Here is a 23,469-nt window from a genome sequence, read left to right on the forward strand (position 1 = left end):
GAATAATTACTTAGATACTGTAACGTTACCATTATTATCTTGCTAGCTATTTATAACTTATAGAAAGAGTGCAACGTTATAAAGTTACATTACATGTATTGCAAAATACGTAATGATTTGAGGACCAAGTTTGTAGTCAAAGTATGGGCAGGCCATAGTCAATGTAAAGCATATTGTTGATGTTTCGTCCCTACCAGTGAATGTGCGATAACTGTTTATCCGCCGTCATCAGTGTCCCTGCATGTTTACTAGCCAGCGTGTTCATGGCAGGCTCCGCTGTGGAGGGAGGGCTGTAGCGCTAAAATACATTTGTTGATAAAGATAGATTTTTTTATTACATGTGATCAAGGGCGCCGTAAAGGGGTGGAAGGTTAGGACGATTCTAAGGGCCCAGGCTGATTTAGGGCCCAGAAGAGCAGACCCCCTTTTTCTTTTCTTAGTTCTTTTCTCTTTTTTATACATACATTAAATGTGCTAGGGCCCCTCATGCACTAAATGTGTATTTTGTACGTTTTGACCATAGATTTAATATTTAAAAAACAAATAATGTATTTACTATTTCAGTCACACCCCTCCCCCTCACAATGGTTCATTCCACCTGCGCTGTCCGAGCTACGATCGCTCGTGTAGCGTCTCTTGCTTATTGCACTTGCTATGATGCAGCGCAGACAGTGACTAGGCCTGTCACGATTATGAAATTTGGCTGACGATTAATTGACTAAAAAATAATTGCGGTTATGCCGATTAATTGTCTGTGTTAGGGCTTTGGCGATTATGCCGATTAATTGTCTGTTTTAGGGCTTTGTGCTTCATTCATTAAATAATTGTGATGAATTTAATCCTAAGATTACAGTTAACACCTTTAAATATTAAATAAATATATTCAATAGCTATGACAATTAGTTTATTAAACTTAGTGAGTGTATAAATCAGCAGCAAAAAGTAATTTTTGAAAACATCTGCACAGTAATTTAATAAAAAATAAAAAATCTAAACATGTTAACAAAAACAAATGTGCACAAACCATGATAATATGATACGCTTCAAAACAGAGCGGAACAAAGCGCGTATGCGCATCGCGGGTGCAGAATGATGTGCTCAAAGCAACATGGAGTCACAGTGCGCAGCGCTGCACAAGTGCGCATTTAAAAGTTCACGGCACAAAGCGAAGAAATGTCGAGGGCAACAGTTTATTGATCATTTGTTTCTTAACAGTTTTAAACTCCAGTTATTGTGCATCTGATGCCAATTCATAGTCCTTGTGCTGTGTAGGCACACGGTAGCAAGCGAGTCATTTAGAAACAGCAAAAAACTCCAGCAAAATAAAGTCATTTTATGCAAATCCACAGCCCTTTATCTACAGATCAAGCATTATAACGTCAATGTCACATTGGAGAAAGTTTTACCGTGTATCCTGTCGTAACCGGACGACGCGCGCTGTTTGAATGCTGAACGGAATGATTGACAGCTGCAGAGTTTGAATGCTGAACGGACTGATTGACAGCTGCAGACGAGTTTGTGAACTTTAATTTAACAATGTAAATACTGTCCCTCACATTAAGCTGTGGAATGGCTTCAGATGACTTTGAATATATTGCTGGAAAACGTAATTAGTGCTTGTCTATTTATTTTGGTCCATGACTCCCCCTTGTGCCGTAGGCCTATAAAAGAGTGCAATAATCGCGGTTGTCTGAAACAATCGCGGTTAGATCAAATAATCGCGATCAGACGGTTATTTAATTATCGCGACAGGCCTAACAGTGACACACGCAGGCATGTCACATCAAAAGTCAGGGCATCAAAAACGGAAAGAAAAGAAGGAAAGAGAAGACAGAGAACGCCGAAGTCGACACTATGTCACACAGTTTTTCAAAAAGAAAGGTAGCTTGCCCTATTCCTGTATTTCAGAGTTACTTATTTTTGTTGCTACATGACCTGCTTTTATCTAGCTAGCTTAGTAAAATAATTACTGAATTATGATTTACATCCAAAAATAATAACATCTCTGCTGTCTCCGGGTTATATGTCTCGTAGACACAGATTCAGCGGCTGCTGCACACCCACGTCCTCCTTCCCCCACGTCCCCCGTCCCCGTCTCATGGTGCGTTCACACCGGACGCGAATAGCGCGTCAGGCGCGAGTGATTTCAAAGTCCATGCAAAGACGCGTAGTAATTTCGTTTCAAACTTTTGTTTTTACGCGCGTCAATTTCGCTCTTGACGCGGGAATTAACACAAAGTGGTCAGACGCGGCAGGCGCGAATTTGATGCGCTATTCGCGTCCGGTGTGAACGCACAGTCAGCCGAACAAGGTGAGCCTGAGCGCGAAACTTCACGAAGATTGAAGCCTCTAAACACGTCTTATCTACTGTGTTCGCCACATGATGATAACTTTACAAAACAAAAAGTAATCTACACGCTTCAAAAATTACAAAATCAGTTTGCCGTGTGTGTCGTGTGTTCTGTGAAGTGACAGTGCTGCTGCTGCTACGATCGATGCTGTCAAACTTGACGTTCTTAATATGAATAAAATGCCCCAGAAAAAAATAATATAAAATTTAATAAAACATGTGTCTGTAGTAACCATTGGCTATAAGGAGTTTACAAAATAGATATTTTAATATTTTATATTAAGAAAAACAAAATAATCTGGTTATTACGTGTGTGTTTGACTTATACAGATGCAGAGTCAGCTTTATTGTCTGCACCTCGTATGCAACTTATGCAATGTGCTAAGTATTAAAGTATACAGGGCATGTTTATTGGGTTAAATTTTATCTGTAAAAAATGTAGGGGGCCCAGAAATTTTGGTTTCCATAGGGCCCAGAATTTCTGGCGGCACCCCTGCATGTGATTCTGACATGATGTCACTGCATGCACTGCGCTCCTCTCCGCTCGTCTTCCAGCTCAGCGGTCGGAGTCGCGCGTTCATGTGTTTTGGGGGCGTGGCTTTGGAAGGAGCCCAGAAGGGAGGGGGTGGAGTGAATGGAAATAATGAGCTGTCTTTAAAACAGTCGTGAGAGGTCTACAGACACTCGATTTTTATACTTTCTTTTTCAGAGTACTTACATTTTAATTATGAATTGATATATAAATAAAGTTTAAACAAATTTGGAAAAGAAGTTTTTTAGACAATTCCTACCTACCCAACCTTTAAATATGTGAAAAATAATGCAAATTTTTAAAAACGAAGCATGAACACATGTTACAGTGCACCCTACAAACACAATCAAGCCTTCGAAAAAAGGCGTTTTACCACCCCTTTAAATTAAAATAACATCGAAACTTTTCTAAAGACTGTCAGTTCACTTCAGGTACATTCATATAAAAACACCCGCGCCGCATTTTGACTTCATTCGACTTTATTCAACAATGTCAATGCCAACCACAAATATATTTTCCAAAAGGATGTGTTGATATTGTGAACCAATGTATGGGAAACACTGTAACATAATTTGACAGCTATCAACTATAGTTTAACCTATCCATCTTCACCGTCAGGCTTAGTAACACACACAGCTGTGCATCACCAGTGCAACAGTGAAAAGGGACCCTCTCAAACAGTGTCGTGCCGCGTTCCCAACGTTGTTAAAGCGACATACACCGGTATTGCGGTATATTAAAAAGTCATATTATAACAAAAATAAACTCCGGTATTCGGTATGAACCGGTATACCACCCAGCACTACTGCACAGTTTGACCAGCACGAAGCAGCCGCATATCAGGCCTTCAGATGGTGTTGCTAATATAACTCGCAATGTATAACTATTCTCAGACCGGCCCTCGCGGCCTCAAAACACTACCGGCCCACCGGGAAAAGTCCCGACTCTCCCGATTGCCACTCCGCCCCTGGCAGCGGGTCCCGAGGACTGGAGTTGAGAACCACTGCAAACACACATCCTTTAACTCTCTGGTGTTCTTTGTTCAATTTTGACCGCGAAGATAACAAGTGTGACTCCCAGAGGGTTAAAGAATTTGTCCAAAAATGTAATTCTCATGATTCTTTTACCTTGATACAATCCCAGATGTGCACAACTGCCTTTAATCAGCAGAACACAAACATTTTTAGAAAGAAATTCAAAATCTTTAGATGCATACCATTAAAATGAAAGACTATAATTTGGAAAGTCCAAAAGTAATGCATGAACCTGATCAATTAATATCTTATGTAGCAAAACAATGGGTGTAAACAAAACAAATAAAGATTTAACAAAAAAGCTCTTCCTGTCTGCACTAAATTCATTGCATAGCTGTGCAACGCAAGTATGCAGGCATGCTCATGTGAGTAAAACGATGCTTTGATTGCAAACAGAAGAATGAACTTCATATGAAAATTCTGATATTTCAAACGGTATCAGAAGCACTAGTTTAAAGTAGAGAATGTTTTACTTATTGATTTGTGGGGTGGTGATGGCGCAATGGATAAGACACATGCCTTTGGTGTGAGAGACCCGGGTTCGAATCCACTGTGAGACACCAATGTGTCCCTGAGCAAGACACTTAACCCCTAGTTGCTCCAGAGGCGTGCGACCTCTGACATATATAGCAATTGTAAGTCGCTTCGGATATAAGCGTCAGCTAAATGAATAAAATGTAAAATTTGTTTCTTACATTAATCATAATGCTGGAACCCATTTTCTTGTATTGAATGCATCCTACAGAGCTTGAATTTCCTCCAGATTAAATATATGCATTTCTGTTCTGATGAAGAAAGTCATATATACCTTGGAAGGCATCTGGGTAAATAAATAATGAGAATCTTTATTTTTGAAATGATGCTGCATTATATTTTTAAACATTATGATAACAGTTTTAAGAGGATAAAACAATGTCTAAGAGAAAAGTGTAAATTGCCCAGCCCAATGAGAGGATCTAGTGAGTGAATTAACCTTAAGAGACCAAAAAAAAAACATGTTACACCCACTTTGGATAGATCTGGCAAGACGTCTGTCGAAACTGGTCAACACACCCAGGTCTGAGAAGAAAAAATAAATGTTAGTGATTATATATAGCACATGGCAAACGATACTTATAAATAACATTGCACACACTTAATTAAACATAAAATTATCTGTTTAGTAAGTAGATGAACGAAATTAGAAACTTAAAGGGATAGTTCACCCAAAAATGAAAATTCTGTCATTAATTACTCACCCTCATGTCGGTCCAAACCCTTAAGACCTTTGTTCATCTTCGTAACACAAATTAAAATATTTTTGATTAAATGAAATTAACAGCTATTTAATAAACACTTTGAAGGCCCAGAATGGTAAGACATCGTTAAAATAGTCCATGTGACTACAGTGGTTCAACCTTAATTTTATGAAGCGACGAGAATACTTTTTGTGCGCAACAAAAACAAAATAACAACTTTATTCAACAATTTCTTCTCTTTTGTATCAGTCTCCGACCCACGTTCACGAGAGCACACATGGCACATGCATGACCTTGTAGTCACATGGACTATTTTAATGATGTCTTTCCTACATTCCTGGGCCTTCAAAGTGTTAATTAAATAGCTGTCAATGGAGCCCCCGCCCTGAGTTATCGGATTTCATCAAAAATATCTTAATTTGTGTTCCGAAGATGAACGAAGGTCGTACTGGTTTGGAATGACATGAGGTTGAGTAATTAATGACAGAATTTAAATTTTTGAGTGAACTATCCCTTTAAGTAAATAAATGAGGGAGTAGGTTTGTTACCGTAGAGAAAACAACAAAATATCATCCTAACAGAAACGGGGGCCAAGACATGACAGTTTAGCTGTGTGTAAAAGGAATTGATTTTCCAGTTAGCCAGAGAGGATTGAATAATTAGATGATTGAGTGTGTCTGTAAACTATGGGTGTATTACTGGAAACATGCATGTGAATTTGCATGTGCCTCACAAATGCATAAATGGTACTGCATGTGTGCACAAATTTTGTACAGGACTCTGATCATACAAATCGGAAATACATCCTATAAAAGAAAACCAAACCACTTGCAATATTACCTCTTTGTAATATTGTTCCAGCTGTTCCAGGCAGGTCCAAGTAGTTCCAGGCATCTTTGACCGCATTACAGTTCCATATCACGCCGCCAAACGATTTCAGTTATCTCAAAGGTCCTTAGGGCCTAGAACAGCAGAATACCCAAAACCCACAAAAATGTATCAAGCAAATAAATATAACTAACAACAGGATAGAAATTACAAACCTTTTTCATGTTTTATCATCTATGGAACACATACTCTCTTTATCCCAATCTTTATCCCATACAAACGCACAAAGATATAGTGCAAGCACACACTCGCACTGTTGCACATAGACCGTAAACGGTAAATTTATTAATAAAATAGTTTTAAAATTAAAAATCGTCCCATTTCTTAGTAATGTCGCTTTTCTTGAATCACTTCTCTGTTAGCTCTAATAACATTTTGAAATGAGGCTTGGTATCTGATAATAAGAAATACCTCCCAGATAGCAAAAAATATCGGCACGGCTTCTTTTTGCCGCCGGCCCCAAGCTGTCGGCTATAGATGCGTCCCGCTGGCGGCGATGAAGCGTTTGCCGCCGAATACGTCACTCCCATTTCTTGCGAGATGCCGCCGGCGAACAGCCGCCGGGCCGCCGACTTCATTCTCTCTGGCGGTTGCCGCCGTCTAAATGAACCGCGGCCGGCTGGCGGCAAGCCGCTTTGAAATCGACCAGCCATGAGTGAAACTGACAGCATCTTAACTACTTTTCACATTTAAAGCGATTATAATTATTATGTGAATTATATACATTTTTGTTGTTGCTCCTAAGCCATTAGGGGTTATAACAGATTTGACTCTGATTCCATGATAAGGTTTAGGAAATTACATTTAAATTACTTTGAAACTCTGAAGCGATAATATGTAAAATATATAGAATTATTTTATTCACTTAAGGTGACAATTCTTTACATTTCTTTGATTTATGCACAATTTGAGATGCACCAATAGACCAAAAAGAATTCCTTTTGTAAAACTTACTTGGCAATAAATATCTTTCTGATTCTGATTAGTTTTTAAAATAAATATTTCATTCATGGTATGAACAATTTAGCAGAATAAATGGATGAAGTTAGATTTTTCACCAATGCTTGAAATCAGTGAACAGTGAAAGACATCTGCAACTTGGCCAAAATCTTGGGTTTGCTTTATATTTTTTTTTATTAATTTGCAACCATGGTAATGTCTATGAGAAACATGAAAATCCCTGTTTTGACCTGAAGGATAAAGTGAAATATTTATAAATATTTTGTCTCTCTGTCACTCCAGGAAATTGTGGTTATGTCTTTCATTGTTTTACAAGCTCAATTTTTAATTTATTTTACCTTTTACATGTATAAGGAATTACTTTGCAGTTTGCAATTGCGAGTTTTGCGACCTGTACAAATGTTTAAGAAAGTGTAAAAGCACAAACAGAGAAGTACCTCCACCGGTCGAGAGGGGCAGCATCTAAAAAACTGAAGCAGATTTACTCGTCTCGTCACACGGTTTCAGTATTTGGAGCTATGATTTGGAGAGAGGAAATATACGATCTTTTAAGTAAGTACATTTTTCCTTTTTGTTTAACGCAATATATATATGTTCATTTTTGACATTGTTTTTAGTTCTTCTTCTTAAAATCTGTTCTTGCCTAACTAGTCAAGCTAAAGTAAGTTAGCCTTGTTTGCAAAGTTTCCGCCATGCTTCTGCCATTGCTAGGCTAACGTTACTTAGTTTCTTCCTGGCGTTGAGTTTTTTTCTTCTTCTAAGTATGTTTAACTGTTATGTATGTTTATACAAGTGTGAGTACATGTGGTTTAAGATAGTATTGGTCAGTCGAATTAACTAACGTTACAGTTCCTGAACTACGGTGGGAATGGTAACGTTAGCAAAATCTTCACGACAAGAAAGACTGATCAGTATAACTTGTGTTGTTTTCTAACTAAACATAATTATGCTGCTAGTCTAGATTAGTGTTCGCTACCACATGCTGTTTCACCTTTTTTACACACTGAGTTCAAGCATGTTCTAACGTTACATGTTAAATGTATCTAGCTACAGTAGGTAGCCAAACTTTACATCTAGAAAGACTAGTTTAACTTTTGGTGTTTTCTTACAAAAATAACGATGTATATAGGTTTTTTATATGATTTTGTTTGTCTGAACATGGTTTTCTGTTGATCCACTTGTGAAAATTACTGCTTTTTCGAAGGTGTGAGCATTTTAATGTTGTTGATTTTGCCTGAATTTTTGTTTATCAAAAAGTATACTTTATGCTAATGTGTCTTCTATTTTAGATGCTTCACATTGTTCAGTTTATCAACAAGGAGGATCTGCCATTTGCAGTGGTTCCGCAAGAGTGGCTCAGCGAAGGGCATGTGCCATTTGCCCCGTTTAACCTCTGCAAAAAAGACAAAGGAACAATTTAGCCATCCGCTGCACACCTCCACACAGCACCTGGGAGAAACATCATTTTAAGTTCATGAAGGGAGCAGGTAAATGGGTCTGACTTGTACATTTGATTTTCCTTTATTTTATCTGTGTAATTTATTTGTCTGTTTATTGTGGATAGCGGAATCTTTCATTCATTATTATTATTATTATCATCAAATTTCTGTTTCCTCTTTCTTAGAACCAGGTTTCTCCCCAGTAATCCAGAATCCGCCAAGAGTTTGAGTACAAGTAAGTGATGTTATTTGTGAAGTTTTTTTGTCTTGGAAACTATTGCTTCTATTTAAAGTTGGCATGAACTGGAAGTTACAAACGACTTTTCTCCAGTGTTGTGACGTATTTCCAAGTGAAAGGGAATATTGAATAGAGGAGCAGGGTTTTACTCTAGCGCTCCTCCTCTCCATCTCTCCATCATAGCAGACTAATGGTTTGAGGGGAGTTGCCACGCCCTCACGCCATTGCACATGACCGGAAGAGAAGTCGTTTCGAGGGGGGAGGGAAGGGTAACGTATTTGATTAAATATTATAAGGGTACATGAATAAAAAATGAAGTGCACAGATGAATCATTTACATAAACACTACAATATTACATATAAAAATACAAATTGTAAAATTTGATTTCATGCTGACTTTAAGATGATGAATCCTTTAATAATAATCATCTGTTTTTCACTAGGACACTTGATGGGATTCGCTGCAGCAGTTTCTGGATGAAAGGTGTTGAGGTGTGTTGTACATTCCATTAGCTTTGCACAGTTCAATTATTGTTTCATTACTGAATATGCAATACTCTGCATTGAAATGAAAGCTGTTATGTTTGCTCCCCCAGCTCATCAAGTACTAAGCTTTACACCCCCGGCAGCAAATTTACCCTGGCAGCATATGGGTGAAAACTCTGGAGGTATGTAATACGTTGCGCTTAACTAAGTGTTACATTTAAGTCCAATTCATTAAATGTATGCAATAACTTCAAACATATTTTTACATGTCAATGATTATCAATAGGAGGGAGAAAGTCATTGCTCTATTGTTGGCCCTTGTACTCCAATGGCATCTCGTGTCAAGCATGAAGTTTTCAGCTGTGAAGGTATATTCTAGCCCTATGTCTTAATGTCCAGTGTTTTAACAGTATTGCAAATAGTGCCTTTAGTTGTTTGTTTTATTTTATTTTTTAAATGTAGAACCAAGCCCTGAGGGAAAGCAATGCACGAGCAGGTGAGAACTTGCACTGTTTCTTAAATGGTACTTTTTTGTGTGTGATGTAAGTCCAAAATGACCATATGCCTTTCATTTTGTAGCTTCGGATGACAGCGGCTTACTTCAAGAGCAGGTGAAGCAAGTTCAACAAACAATGTTGAAGACGTTTGCTTGCACTGGGCAATCAGGTACAACTTGCAAACAGCACCTGTGGTTGTTGGTTTAATTCCCACTGGGGCTACCTGTACATGTAGTAGACCTAGATATAAATGTCATAGTTTAGTAGTTGAGGGACCAGGACTGACTATTTTATTCTGGGAAATAGGTGCAGATCAGACCCTTATGTTGTGACGTCTTGCAGAGTTTGGCGATGTTGGAGTTATCCCTGTCAGGGGATCTGTTACTCCCCCTACACACCCAGGAAGATTTGCTGTGTCTTGACAACAGTTTGAAGCAGGATAAAAAGCTCCAGGAACAATTTGTAAGTTTGCTGATTATAACACCATAGAGTAATCTAAAAAGTAAAATTTAAGATTGTAAACTGCATATATTACAGTCTGAATCCTTAGCCTTTCACATTTTTTATTTATTTATGAGAAGCTTCAGAGAAATGTAATTTGTAACACTTTTTTGGATTTTCAGCTTGGTGTAGGGGATAAAGCATGTTTTAGAGACATGTTCCTTTAGACCAGTGGTTCTCAATTCCAGTCCTCGTGACCCACTGCTCTGCACTTTTTGTATGTCTCTCTTATCTGACACACTCAGTTCAGTTCATGGAGTCTCTCCTAATGAGCTGATGATCTGGTTCAGGTCTGTTAAATAAGGGAGACATACAAAATGTGCAGAGCAGTGGGTCACGAGGACTGGAATTGAGAACCACTGCTTTAGACCATTGTTCAAAGTAAGTTGGATATTTCTTTTATTATATTTAAGTAGATGTGTATGGCCTCATGCAATTCAAATGAAATGACAGATCTGTATTTTCTAAATTAGCCATCCGGAAGAACCTGGCAACCCAGGATGCCACTGATGAAGCGGTCTAGGTTAACGTTTCGCGTTACCTGAAAGGAGCATCTGACCGTAAAGGCAGAAAAAGGCACCGCACAGCTGAGAGGGACCCACAGCCGACCACTTAGGCTGACTACTGACACCCCAGAATCACTGACAACTGGAATCCTTTCTTTATCTTGCAGTCAGTAACATCAAGACCCCTAAAGAAGTCAGAAGTGTCACACTATACTCACTAACTGTGGAAATTACTTTCTTTTTTTTCTTTTTTCAAATAATGCTTGTAAGTCCTTGTGCCACAGGTCAGCATTGCAGCTATAATGGTCTATTCTACTCCAGAGCTTTACTATAAATTACTACCACTTAACCTATTGTTAGAAATGGCTTGTAAATGTGATGTCATACTTTGATTTATTTGGTATCCTGCACATTATTTTGTATCAAGTATTCTCTTTACTTGTCATAATGTTTACAGGTAATTTTTTTCACCCTAGAGCTGTCCTCTTTATATGAACAATTATTGTAAGAGTTGTAATTTGCTTGTAAGGCTGTTTTTTGTTTTACCAAAATTTAATAAGAAACCTGCATGTTAGTATATTGATTTATTTATTTTTCTGTTATGTTTCAGTGATCTGACACATCTTGTTTAAATGACAGTTAATGTACTTTGAAATGTGGAATAAAAATGCCAAATGGATATTTGTCTGGTTTGAGCAATCATTATTCTTGATAAACTGCATGCTATAAATATTAAATATTATATATAGCCAGAATAAGCGGCGGCAGATCGCTCGAAAATAGCGCTTGCCTCCGGCGGGCCGCCTTCAATATAAAGGCGGCGGGACGGCGGTTGGCCCGCGGGCCGGCCGCGGAACGAAGGCGGTAGGAAGGCGGCTGCCAGTAGAAAAAGCGGCTGCCGCCGGCGGTGCGCCGTCCAACGTGTTTGCGATGTCGCCGTTCTGCCGCTTCTACTGCCGCCGGAGCGCCGACGGTGGGCCGCCGACTCATTGCTATCTGGGCTTGAGGTGTGGTCACCGATGAGGAATAACTGATGACGAGCTGTTGAATTGCACTTCGAGTCGTGGCTGCCTGCATTACAACGTCGGATGTGCATTATTTTTTCAAATAATTCAGCAGCCCTTCATCAATTATTCCCAAACCTAGAGTTATAATCTGATGGAGAACACTGACTAGTGAAATGCCTCACCCAAGAACGATCTATCTGGCTGCAAACAAGCGATTCGCCGCCAAGTAACTTAAATTGGTACAGTCAAAAAACAAAAACAAAAAAAAAGGCGAAGTTGAGTGCAACATACTAAAATAACAACAAAGAAAAAAACTTACCTTGAACAATTGCCGTCTTTAGTAGACGCAGATCGGTAAGAGTTTTGAAGAGATGCCGTTGACCGTTGACCTCTTTCTGCAGACGAGACGAGAGAGCTCGTGCCTCGTGTGCTCGTGTGGTGTTGAAGTAGCCCCGCCCCCATGTGCTGCTTTTTACAGCGCGCGACCGTTTTTCACAGAAACAAACCGGTTTACTGTTAAATGCTGTAAATTTACTGCAAGTGCTTAATTTAACAACCATTAGCTGTAAATTTACACAATTTAGCTGTTAATTGAAATAACAGTATTTTACTGTTGGAAATTGTCTGTATTTTTTCATTAATTTTTAACAGTGTAGGGCAGGCATGTAAAATGTATGTTGTTTAAATAAATTGGCATATATAAATTAAACATATCGGTGACATATATGGTCATAACATACAATATTATATAAATAATAATCATATACATCATATTAATATATGACAATATACTCATTTAATATGAAAAATGTATATATGTTATAAACTTATATCAACATATATCTAGAGATATGTATATGTGATAGCAATATATTGTCATATATTTAGCATATATGACGGCATCACTTCACTCTAAACAAAAATGGTGCTAAATAGCACTAAAAGTGGTTCATTGGCTTGTAATCATAGGGCAGGGGTCGGCAACCCGCGGCTCTAGAGCCGCATGCGGCTCTTAAGCGCCGCCCTAGTGGCTCCCTGGAGCTTTTTCAAAAATATGAAAATGGAAAAAATATTTTTTGTTTTAATATAATTTCTGTAGGAGGAAAAACATGACAAACATTCTTAACCCTTTCGCACCTGCGATCGCATCGGTGTGATCAGAACAGTCAGTGCATGACGTGATCAACTGCTAAATTCAAATGTGCTCTCGCGCGTTGGCTGGCGCTGAGCCAGAGACAGGCGCGCTCAGAGCTGTCATATATCACAACTTTTCAGTGTTTTCAACCACATAATGTTTATTTTAGGTTTCAGACATATAACGTTAAGTACTAAAAAAACAATACATTTAGAGTTTGTAAAATACACACTGATGTTAAAGGAAGAGGCAATAATCCTTTCCATTATAATTAGACACGTTTTATTTATATCAGATACACATTGTGTAAGTAACTTTAAAGTTTACTCTATTCTTCTCCCAGTTCACCAACCACTTACTTTGATGTATTTCGGGAGAAGTGGATGAATTCACGTGTTGTAAATCCAACAGATCCGATTCTCTGAACTGCGTCTGCGGCCATCGCGCATACAGCTCAACTAACGCGATCGTTATGGTGTTTAAACAACAAAATACTTCCACTTGCATATATTTGACAATCGGAATATCAGATATTTCATGCCATATCTAACAAATTTGTGAAAATTTTGAATAAAAAAGGAAAAATGACATAAAAGCAGATCATCATTCATTCAGCTCTGTTGTTGCTGCGGTGTGTCACGTGACACGAAATGACGCGTCACCTTGGAAACCATAAAGTGACACATTCTAAATAACGGTCGCCTTGAAAAACTTTTACAAATATTTTAAACTTACGTGTGAAAGGTTTAAAGTTTTTCCACGTTGTAAAAATAATACACAAATAAATAAAACGTAATACATTAAAATTATAATGGAAGTTAAACTTAAAGCACCATCGTACAGCAGAGTAGTCACGTGGTGCGTCATTCTCTCCAGGATGCGCTGCAGGGAAAATAAACATTTAATCATGAATGCTCATTATGTATTTGTAGGCTACTTATCATTTTGATACTAGGGGGCTAATAAAGCTAATATAGACACTTACAGCATGTGATGCCTTCATTATAAGGCTTATATAAGGCTTTTAATTTTTTGCGGCTCCAGACAGATTTTTTATTTTTTTTCGGGTCCAATATGGCTCTTTAAACATTTTGGGTTGCCGACCCCTGTCATAGGGGAACCACTTTAAGTGCCATATAGCACCTATCTTTAAAGGTGCTATACAGCACCTTTGTCAAATGGTGCTATGTAGAACCATAAGAGGTGCCATATAGCACCTTGGTTGTTTATAATTGCTTCAACAAAAATGGTGCTCATCAGTACCCAACAGTGGTTCTTTGGCTCGTAATAATAGGGGAACCTCTTTTGGTACTATATGGCACTTCATTTTCTTTGAGGAATGCGGCGCTCGCGCTCGCTCACGTGCACCTGACATGCACAGTGCACACTAATCGGCGCGTACGTTTTTATTTAATTATATATTTATTTATTATGATTTTTTATTTTTTTTTACTTTCAAAATGACAGAATTCAACAACAAGTTCTTGACACATTTTCAAATTGTGTAAGTATAAATTTAAACACGTTTTTAAACATAACTTCTCTCGTCACTCATTTGTTTAGCCAAATTATTTGACTAGGCCTACACAAATAACAAAAAGCAGTTAATATATGAATATAGCTTTTTATTGAAGTTTGTGACATAATTTCAGTAGGCTATATATCTGACTTCACATCCACACAAATTTTTTCTGTGGTCAAAAAGTCTTGTGTGGGGGCCCTGGAATATATATAGGCAGGACTTGTATTCAGGAAAATCACTATATTTTAATGTCGTTTTTCTAATCCTATCACCAACTAAACTAAGAGACTAAGAGAGCCTTTAAATAACTGTAGGTGCTTAACAGGTTTTTTGTATGGTAATGGTGACATATAGCACCTTAACCACCCCAAAGAACCGCTAAAGAACCGCTGAAGAACCAAACTGGGCTTAACAGGTTCTTTAAATGGTAGTGGTGCTATATAGCACCTTAACCACCGCAAAGAACCCCTGAAGAACCGCTGAAGAACCATTTTTTTTGTGTGTGTTGCGATATAGGGACATAGATGTCATATATTACATTTCCGTATTTCACTCTCCATTTGACTGAATCTATACTGTAGTGGACCTTTACAGATGAAGGTTGAGTTACAGTAATTCGGCAGTCTCTACCATGGTAATCTGTTTACAGTATTGCATACATACTGTAATGTAAAATGCTGTATTTTATGCCATCTGTCTCCCTTCTACTGGTGCATCTCTGATCAATCTGATGTTTTACAGTCATTGACTGTTTCCTCTCCCTTATACTCTATTCTGTGTTACAGTATTTGCACAAATGGCAAATTTCTCTGTATCTCTCTCTCTCTCTCTCTCTCTCTCTCTCTCTCTCTCTCTCTCTCTCTCTCTCTCTCTCTCTCTCTCTCTCTCTCTCTCTCTCTCTCTCTCTCTCTCTCACTCACACACACACACACACACACAGACACACACACACATGCGTGTGCACACACTTTGAACATCGTGGTGGTTATCTATAAATCACTTATGTAAAAATAATTCATTACATTTGGTTATCCATATCAGAAATTGCAAACAAGTTCTATAGAAACTGTGTATTGAATCAATATCTATAGAAATCTATAGATGTACCAAATTATTCATTGATTAACCATTAAGATTAGTTGGATTACAGTTTTTGCCCGTTGCTTGAACACTATAGACCCATGCTTAGACTAAAGTAACACAACTTGAAGCTTTTGTTACCATACCTTAAACACATGTACCCATACCTTAATCAAAAGCGCTGCTTTGCACTCTAGTTGCAATTCTGCAACACACTTACTCCTTTATGCAACACACTTGGTCCTGCATACTACACACTATTTCATACATAAGACACTTCATTCAAAAATGAATCTGGTGCCAATCTCAGGGTGCCATTTGGAAAACACATGTATCCAAAATACAAAACACATCGGGTTATTGCAACCACTCAAATACACACCTGAAGGCACATACTTGCAAAACTGAACACCAATCAGCCAGCTACAAAAAGTTAGTTTTTTTGTTACAGAGAATCTTGGCCATGGATGGAGCTGCACTGCCTCATGAATTCATTTTCATCAGACGACAGGGTCGTAATGTAATTGGCCAAAGGGCAATTGTGCACGTCCCGGGGCAGCGCGGGGGAAATATCACATTGTGTGCCGCCGTAAGCCTTCGAGGGATTCTGCATCATCATGCACAACTAGGTCCATACAATAGCCAACATATACTCACATTTCTAGATGCTCTCCCTAATATAGTTGTACAGAACAGACCAGATCAGACAGACCAGATCAGCCCAGGTTTGTGGTGGTATGGGATAATGTCAGTTTCCATCGGGCTGCTCTGGTCCAGGCCTGGTTCACCAACCACAATCAATTTGAAGTGGTATACTTGCCCCCTTATTCACCATTTTTAAACCCTATATAGGAATTATTTTCGGCTTGGAGATGGCGCGTATATGACCGCCAACCACATGCCCACATGCCTCTTCTGCAGGCAATGGAACAGGCCTGCGGCGACATTCAGGTGACAGCAATCCATGGATGGTTTCGACATGCAAGGGGATATTTTCCCCGGTGCCTAGCGGGAGAAGACATTGCTTGCGATGTCGATGAGGTCCTGTGGCCAGACCCCAGCAGACTGGGTTTTTTTTTTTTTTTTTTTACAATTTTTGTTGCTTTATCTGAATTCATGTTACTGCAATGTACAGTGCTGCAATGTACAATATTGAGTAGGCCTATTTGCTTTTTTGGTTGTTTGAAAATGTGCCTCCTGAAAATATGCCTTCTGAATAAACAATGAAAATCAAAGACTGCAGTGTTTTATATAAAGTAGACTAGTGTGTTCCCCCTGATCTGAAAGTGTATGCATATGATGCAAGTATGTGTCATTTTGTCATCAGACTTACATTTTGACAAAGGAATGTTAGGTTTTTAAAACTGTAATATCTTGGTCAAATATTTAATAGCATGGTTTTTAGTTAGCCAGGTCTACACCAAGCCAACAGGAAATGTAACAGTGTGTCTTGGACATATAAGTTTTATATAAGTCACCAACAAGGCTTTTATACAAAAGTATACTTTCATGCAGTTAGGTATAACTCGACAGACACTTTCCCAGTATGTGTGGTTCAGGTAAACTCTGTGTTGTGGAGACGAAATGTCAAGTATGGAGACAAGGATTTCGGTCATTGCCATCTTTGTGGGGACATTTTGTCTCCTGAACCACACACACGTATATAAGCTGTAAATCTGGGAAAGATTCTGTCAAGTCAGTTTTTTGGTCCCCATGAGGAAAACTGTTTATAAATCATACTAAGTGTTGTTTTAGTTTTTTTTGAAAATGCAGAAAGTTTTGTGTGTTAGTTTAGAGGTTGGGTTAGCCTTAGTCATGTGTGTGTGTGTGTGTGTGTGTGTTTGTGTCAGTTTGTGTTCTCAGTTCTCCATTCTCATCTGTGTATAGTGGTTGTTCTTTTCCTGCGTATTATCTTGTATCTCCTATGTGTTACTTATTTTGATTTATAGTTATTTATACTGCTGCATTTAGATCCAGCCTCAATTCTCTCATTGCTGCAGCCACCGTGTCAACAGCACACGGTAGCTTCTGTTTGATTTATTTATTTTTTACTTGTGTTTTTGTTTAAAACTTGGAAGAGCCTGTAGTGGTAATTGTCATTTCTCTTGTGGAGAACTTAAGTGAGGTAAGTCTCCCCTCCCCTCCCCTCCCCTCCCCTCCCCTCCCCTCCCCTCCCCTCCCCTCCCTTCCCTCCCCTCCCCTCCCCTCCCTTCCCTCCATGATCTGGTTGATGTGGTTCATCTATATGGATACACATATTCTATTTAAGTGGACTAGGCATAAGCAAATGTTTGTCAACATGCAAAAATAAAATCATCCAGTCGACCACTGAAGAACCAGAGGAATTTAGAGAGATTTGCATGAAAGCAATGCAACCCTCCCATGCAAATGATAAATGATGATACTGGGATTATGGCAGTGAAATTAGTCATCCTTGCCTTGACTACCTATAGACTGATAGACTTAGGCACCATCTTTTTGTATCTTCTTCTTCTTTTCACATAAGGTTTTTTCATTTCAGTTTATTTTTGCTCTTTTTTTGTTTCTTCAAATTACTGTTAGGTATATTTGATTGATTTTATAGATTTGATTGTTTTTATCCTTGATCCATAAACAGACTTTCAATCTTAGACAGTTAAATCCACAAAATATTTTAATTATTAAATGTTTAAAATATGATGAAGGGAAACAGTTAATTTATTGTGTGTAATTATTTTCAAAAATGTGACTTTCCCACAGTTGTGGCACCATTCCACCCCTAGCGATTTGCCCCTATTAAATGTGTTCATCACGAAGACAGCAGTGTCAATGAAGAGCTAAAGATGAAACATGAGACACGATGATGCGTCAAAACCTCAAGAGGCAAATGTCAGAATATGCCGAATATTTTTATTTTGCACCAAATTATCAAACTGCAAAAAGTATGAAAATATGACTTATTGTAGTTCAATGTTATGCATATTTTGATAACACAAAATGCTACACAAGAAAGTAGACAAAGAAGTCATTCTGAATGTGTCAAACACAATGTATTTATCAAAACAACACATTTATTAGCTTTACACATTAGGCCTACACATCGTTTTAGACCACATTACATTTTAGAGTGATCTGTTATTGTGTCTAAGTTATGCATTTCAGAAATGTACATACAATCACAGTTAGCTAAAAATGTATTAATTTAAACAATTGAATCATTTAAGGCTGAAACAATGAGCTAATTGAAGTAATAGCCTACTTGTTTGTTAACAAATGTAGCATATATGTAACGGGTTTTAGACAAGTTTATGATTGTCTAAAAAGGACAAGCATTACAGAACTCATGTCAGAATTCATTCATGTTCATGTCCACTGTCATGAACAATCTATTTATATACTATGATACAGAGAACCACGCACACGGAGGGAGAGGGAGAGAGAGGGAGAGAGAGAGAGAGAGAGAGAGAGAGGGCGAGAGAGAGCGCGCGAGGGAATGATGCAGGGCGTTCGCGTTCTCTCTGTCAAAGCGTTCGCGTTATGTTCGCCTGGTCACGCCTGCCGCATCCAGCACAAACGGGAATAGCATTTCTCTCCCGTCAGGAACCGACACGCTTCCACATTAGAGTCAATCGTTAGGGTTCGGTTAGCTATATTTGATCGAAACACCGAGGCCTGTGCTTTTCTCGCCGTGTGTCTCTATTGTATGTAGAAGAATCCATGACAGCCGCATCTTCCATTGATCTGTTGATATCTGGGATCTTCACTGCTGTCCTTTACTACGAGCACAACATCTGGACGCGATCACAGGCTCTTTTATATTACACTGAGTGTCCTGTTTTGATGAAGACATTTTTTTTAACACGGTGAATGTAGATGTGAACGCAGCCTTTTTATTCATATAAGCCAAACAGTGTTTTTTTTTTTGTTTTTTGGTCGTCGTGTTTTCGTGATTTAGATTCAGCCATCGTTCCGCGCAGGCCGTGGTTTTAGTCACGGATCTACACGATTGGTTTCTGCGTTAAATGTCGCGGATGCTGTTGATTATCGGTGTTATTTATTGCGGATTTAAACCGTTTTTTAAATCCGCGTGGACGGGGAGCGGCGCCAGGCGGGAATTCGCGTCCGCAGCAAACGACGCGTTTATTTCTTCCTGAACTCAATTTCTCCTTTTTATTATTATTATTATTATTATTGTTTTTCGATGAAAATCGCCTGCACCAGACAAGGATCACCTTCTGTTCGGTCGTGGACGGGGAGCGGCGCCAGGCGGGATTTTACGACGTATACATACAATATATGTTTTACCTCAGCTCGATTCCTCATCGTTAATATTGTTTTTGTTTTTTAAGTGTTTAATTTAAACTTGATGAAAATCACCTGTCCACCAGAAGAGGATCACCCTCAGCTCATCGTCTCATTGCAATACCCTTGACGATCAACAGTTCATCGCGTAAAAGCGACATGCCTCGAAATACGCGTTTCGACGTCGAATCGAAGAATTTCTGCTGTGCTCATAATGAGTAACAAACCAGAACGTTTCTCATCTTCACTCATGGATGCTTTTGATGCTATATAGTAATTTGTCTCATCGACAGCGTCAGGAGACTGTCTGTATTCATATTGGATTATATCATTCCCCGTGTGTGTATTATTCCTCCTGCGTGTTTATGACTGAAGAAGACTCTGTGTAAGGTGGATTTTAAATATCATGTTTTTGGTCCATTATCGTCTGGAAGATGGCAGCTGATTAAATTTTAATCTTGATGCATTCTGGCGACACGGGAGGAGAAGAGGAGAAGCGAGTGAATCGGGGAGGAGAGGAGAGAGGAGAGGATGTAGGGTGGATACGGAACACCAGAAGGTACGAATGAATGAATGAATTAAAGAACGACTGTCAGTCTGTGTGTGTTCAGTTAAATCCCAAACACACACATTTCCATACACACATCAGTGTCTATATTCCACATCTCACGTCACTTCATTCATACACATTTATGTTAATGAGGATATATCATAATTCTAGAGTTTTTTTCTATTACATTATAGAATTGGTATGTGTGTGTGTGTGTGTGTGTGTGTGTGTGTGTGTGTGTGTGTGTGTGTTCGTATATATATATATATATATATTCCACATCTACACATCACTTCACATGTCATAATTCTTTTGCATTTTAGTATTTGTGTGTACACACACACACACATATATATATATATATATATATAATTTCATGTATGACTCACATACACATAACATACAACTAGAAACTGAATGCCCCCCCCCCCCCCCCCCCCCCCACATATACAAATTTTATTAACAAAATTACATTTATATTTAACATCTGAGGACAAACCCATCCCTAAAGTATAGTACACACACTCATGTATATTAAAACACATCAGTGCATACACATATCACTATATGCACACACATAAGCACGCATTCTCCATGCACAGACCTATATATCATACACACACACACACGCACGCACGCGTTGTGGTAATTTTTCATTGGATGTAAATTGAGTTACAGGCCAAAGGCGCGCTGAACGCTGCGGATCGTGAGTGGTGTGTAAATGTGCTGGCGCCCAGTGTCTGCTGGTGCATTCTGACAGACCTCCATCTCTCCCCACCCAACATCTCCTTCATCTCACACACACACACACACACACACACACACACACACACACACACACACACACACACACACACACACACACACACACACACACACACACAAATGTGCGTGATTTAGGGGCAAAATATGATTGCTATAAGTGAGCTAAATCTGAAAAAACTCCCCCTCTTCAATTGGGAAAATTGTTCAAAAATAAGGTAAATATTGTTTCATAAATATGTAGTTGTATTCTAGAAGTGTAAAATGTTTTCTTTCAGGGTTTGCGTTAGTCATATAAGGTCTATGGTACTGTATGGCCACTTTAGATAGGCCTACAATCAAAGAAAAAATTAATCAGACACCAGATATCATTTTTGATTTTGATTTTTTTTACTAGTGAGTGCGGGACACTATAGTTCATTTATGTAAGTGAGGAGAGCAAAATAAAGTAAACTGTGACATATTATACCCAAATATTCTTCATACAGTGACTACCAGTCAAATTGATAAAAATGTGGGACCAAAAATGATCCAGACACTTTGAGCTGATCATGTTTTTCTGAAGTGTTTTCTTTAATTGCTAATGCTCTTTTTACACACAGACTGAACACAATGAAGCATTGCTTGGTGATTGGTTGAGCTAAACTGGTATTATTTAATTGAGCTAAACTGGTATTATCTAATTGTGTAGTTAAATTTAACAGCTAAAAAACATTTTCTAAACTATTGCGAATAAACTGTGAGATTGTGAGAAATGTTGAAGGTGTCTGAATACATTTTAGTTTGACTGTATAAGTGTGTGTGTTCGGGGTTGCCTAAATGTTGAGGATAAGTGTGTCTACAGAAGTGAGCTAAATCTGACGAAACTGGGACATCATGGAGCGAAAATATTATGCTAATGCTACAAAATGAGACGTTTAAGGTTGATTTTAGTCCATTTGTCCTTGGTTGTGTAAGTATATAGAGATATAGATAGACAGATATATAGAGAAGAGAGAGTGTGTTTATAAAGACACACATAATGATCTTGTGAAGATCCACGGATGGTTGAGCGAGCAAAGACTCGAAACACAAACACATGCAACACTGGCCACTAGTCAAAGCAAGCGGATGAAGAGCAGAAAATGATCTCATATGTCACTTGTTTGTTGAAACGCGGTATATCTGTGGATTCTGCACGAGGTAAAGAAACACTGTGTAAAATGAACTCATAACTCATAAATAGATAAATACATTGACATTGACCCCTGAGCTTCGTTTATCCTCCAGTGTTTTGTGGTCATATTTATAGCGCTAAATAAATAGGTATTATTTATGTATCCTTCTCGTTTTGCTTTCTCAGCGGTTCTGTTGTTCTTGTTGGTGAAAATACTTCTTTTCCCAGTGTATCATTCATGCAGAGGTCATTCCTAAGCAGATTTCCTTCAACGCTTTCTAAACATCAGCCTTTGGGAAACCTGTCTGAGAACAGTCAGTACTGGTGACCCTGGACCACACAACCAGTCACAAGGGGCAATTTTTTGAAATTTTAATGTATGCTTAATCTGAAAGCTGAATAAATAAGCTTTCCATTGATGTGTGGTTTGTTATGATAGGACAATATTTGGCTGAGATACAACTGTTGAACATCTGGAATCTGAGGGTGCAAAAAAATCGAAACATTGAGAAAATCTCCTTTAAAGTTGTTCATTTATGTTCACGATTGTGCTTCATTCACTCACACAAATACATGTTCTATATATTTACGGTAGGAAATGTACAAAATATCTCCATAGAACATGATCTTAATATCCTAATGATTTTTGGCATAAAAGAAAAATGGATAATTTTGACCCATACAGTGTATTGTTGGCTATTGCCACAGATATCCCCGTGCGACTCGAGACTGGTGACGTGATCCAGGGTCACATATGTGCATTTTGAGGTTTGGTGTTGCACTATTGTCTTAAATGTGTGTTGATCTCTCAATCTGTCTTCTTGGACTGAGACTGTCTGCCTAATGTCTTTAATGTAACGCAGTCGGTCTAGACGGTCATTTATTCCTGCATTATGCAACCGAATTAAAATCAGTGTAGAGTTGAGATGGGAGACTGTCACCAATAGTGTTTGATGAAAGCGTTACAGTAACACAGTTTATGTTTTTCTGCAGATCTGCTGTTCAAGAGTTTCAGCGAAAGCCTTTAGATCTAAAGAATTTACAATTATGAGAAACATATTCAGTCAAGTGTGTCCGAAATGGTGTATATATATGTGCATATATGTGATACGATATAAATGCATGATGGCAGACATACATATAATATTTAAGAGTACACAAATAATATTTAATTATTTTTGAAAACATGAATTATATATTTGCATGCTTTTATGCTAATGAGTAACTCTGCCAATGCTGGAAATCTTACCACAACTATCTGTAACGCTGTGTTTCATCTTCAGCAGCAGAATGCAGTGTGTGAATAG

At 38.4% G+C, this 23,469-nt stretch overlaps 4 long non-coding RNA genes across 7 annotated transcripts in view; 1 reads left to right on the top strand and 3 right to left on the bottom strand.

The window, feature by feature from the left end:
* Positions 1 to 3,022: 3,022 nt before the first annotated feature.
* On the bottom strand, positions 3,023 to 12,087 carry LOC309495507. The gene is made up of 3 exons (XR_014204703.1): positions 11,996 to 12,087; positions 5,995 to 6,116; positions 3,023 to 4,975 (listed from the first exon to the last, which is right to left on the bottom strand). It is a non-coding gene; the product is annotated as an uncharacterized lncRNA (long non-coding RNA).
* LOC309495953 lies at positions 7,523 to 11,348 on the top strand. 4 transcript variants are annotated; one of them, XR_014204896.1, is made up of 11 exons: positions 7,523 to 7,554; positions 8,292 to 8,489; positions 8,627 to 8,676; positions 9,123 to 9,171; positions 9,276 to 9,347; positions 9,452 to 9,533; positions 9,628 to 9,661; positions 9,745 to 9,831; positions 9,969 to 10,124; positions 10,286 to 10,544; positions 10,637 to 11,348. It is a non-coding gene; the product is annotated as an uncharacterized lncRNA (long non-coding RNA). The 4 variants fall into 4 exon arrangements; XR_014204898.1 differs by having other exon boundaries at positions 10,005 to 10,124; XR_014204899.1 differs by lacking the exon at positions 7,523 to 7,554 and adding an exon at positions 7,749 to 7,763.
* A 1,843-nt stretch (positions 12,088 to 13,930) lies between the features above and the next one.
* The window catches only part of LOC309495490, a 30,819-nt gene continuing 21,280 nt past the window's right edge, over positions 13,931 to 23,469 (bottom strand). Inside the window, exon 3 of the long non-coding RNA XR_014204683.1 lies at positions 13,931 to 14,111. This is a non-coding gene — a long non-coding RNA (uncharacterized lncRNA). The remainder of the gene's footprint in view (positions 14,112 to 23,469) is intronic.
* Positions 14,422 to 14,833, bottom strand: LOC309495488. The gene is made up of 2 exons (XR_014204681.1): positions 14,682 to 14,833; positions 14,422 to 14,631 (listed from the first exon to the last, which is right to left on the bottom strand). It is a non-coding gene; the product is annotated as an uncharacterized lncRNA (long non-coding RNA).

Source organism: Leuciscus leuciscus (assembly GCF_965113295.1).
Source record: "Leuciscus leuciscus genome assembly, chromosome: 3".
NCBI lineage: Eukaryota > Metazoa > Chordata > Actinopteri > Cypriniformes > Leuciscidae > Leuciscus > Leuciscus leuciscus.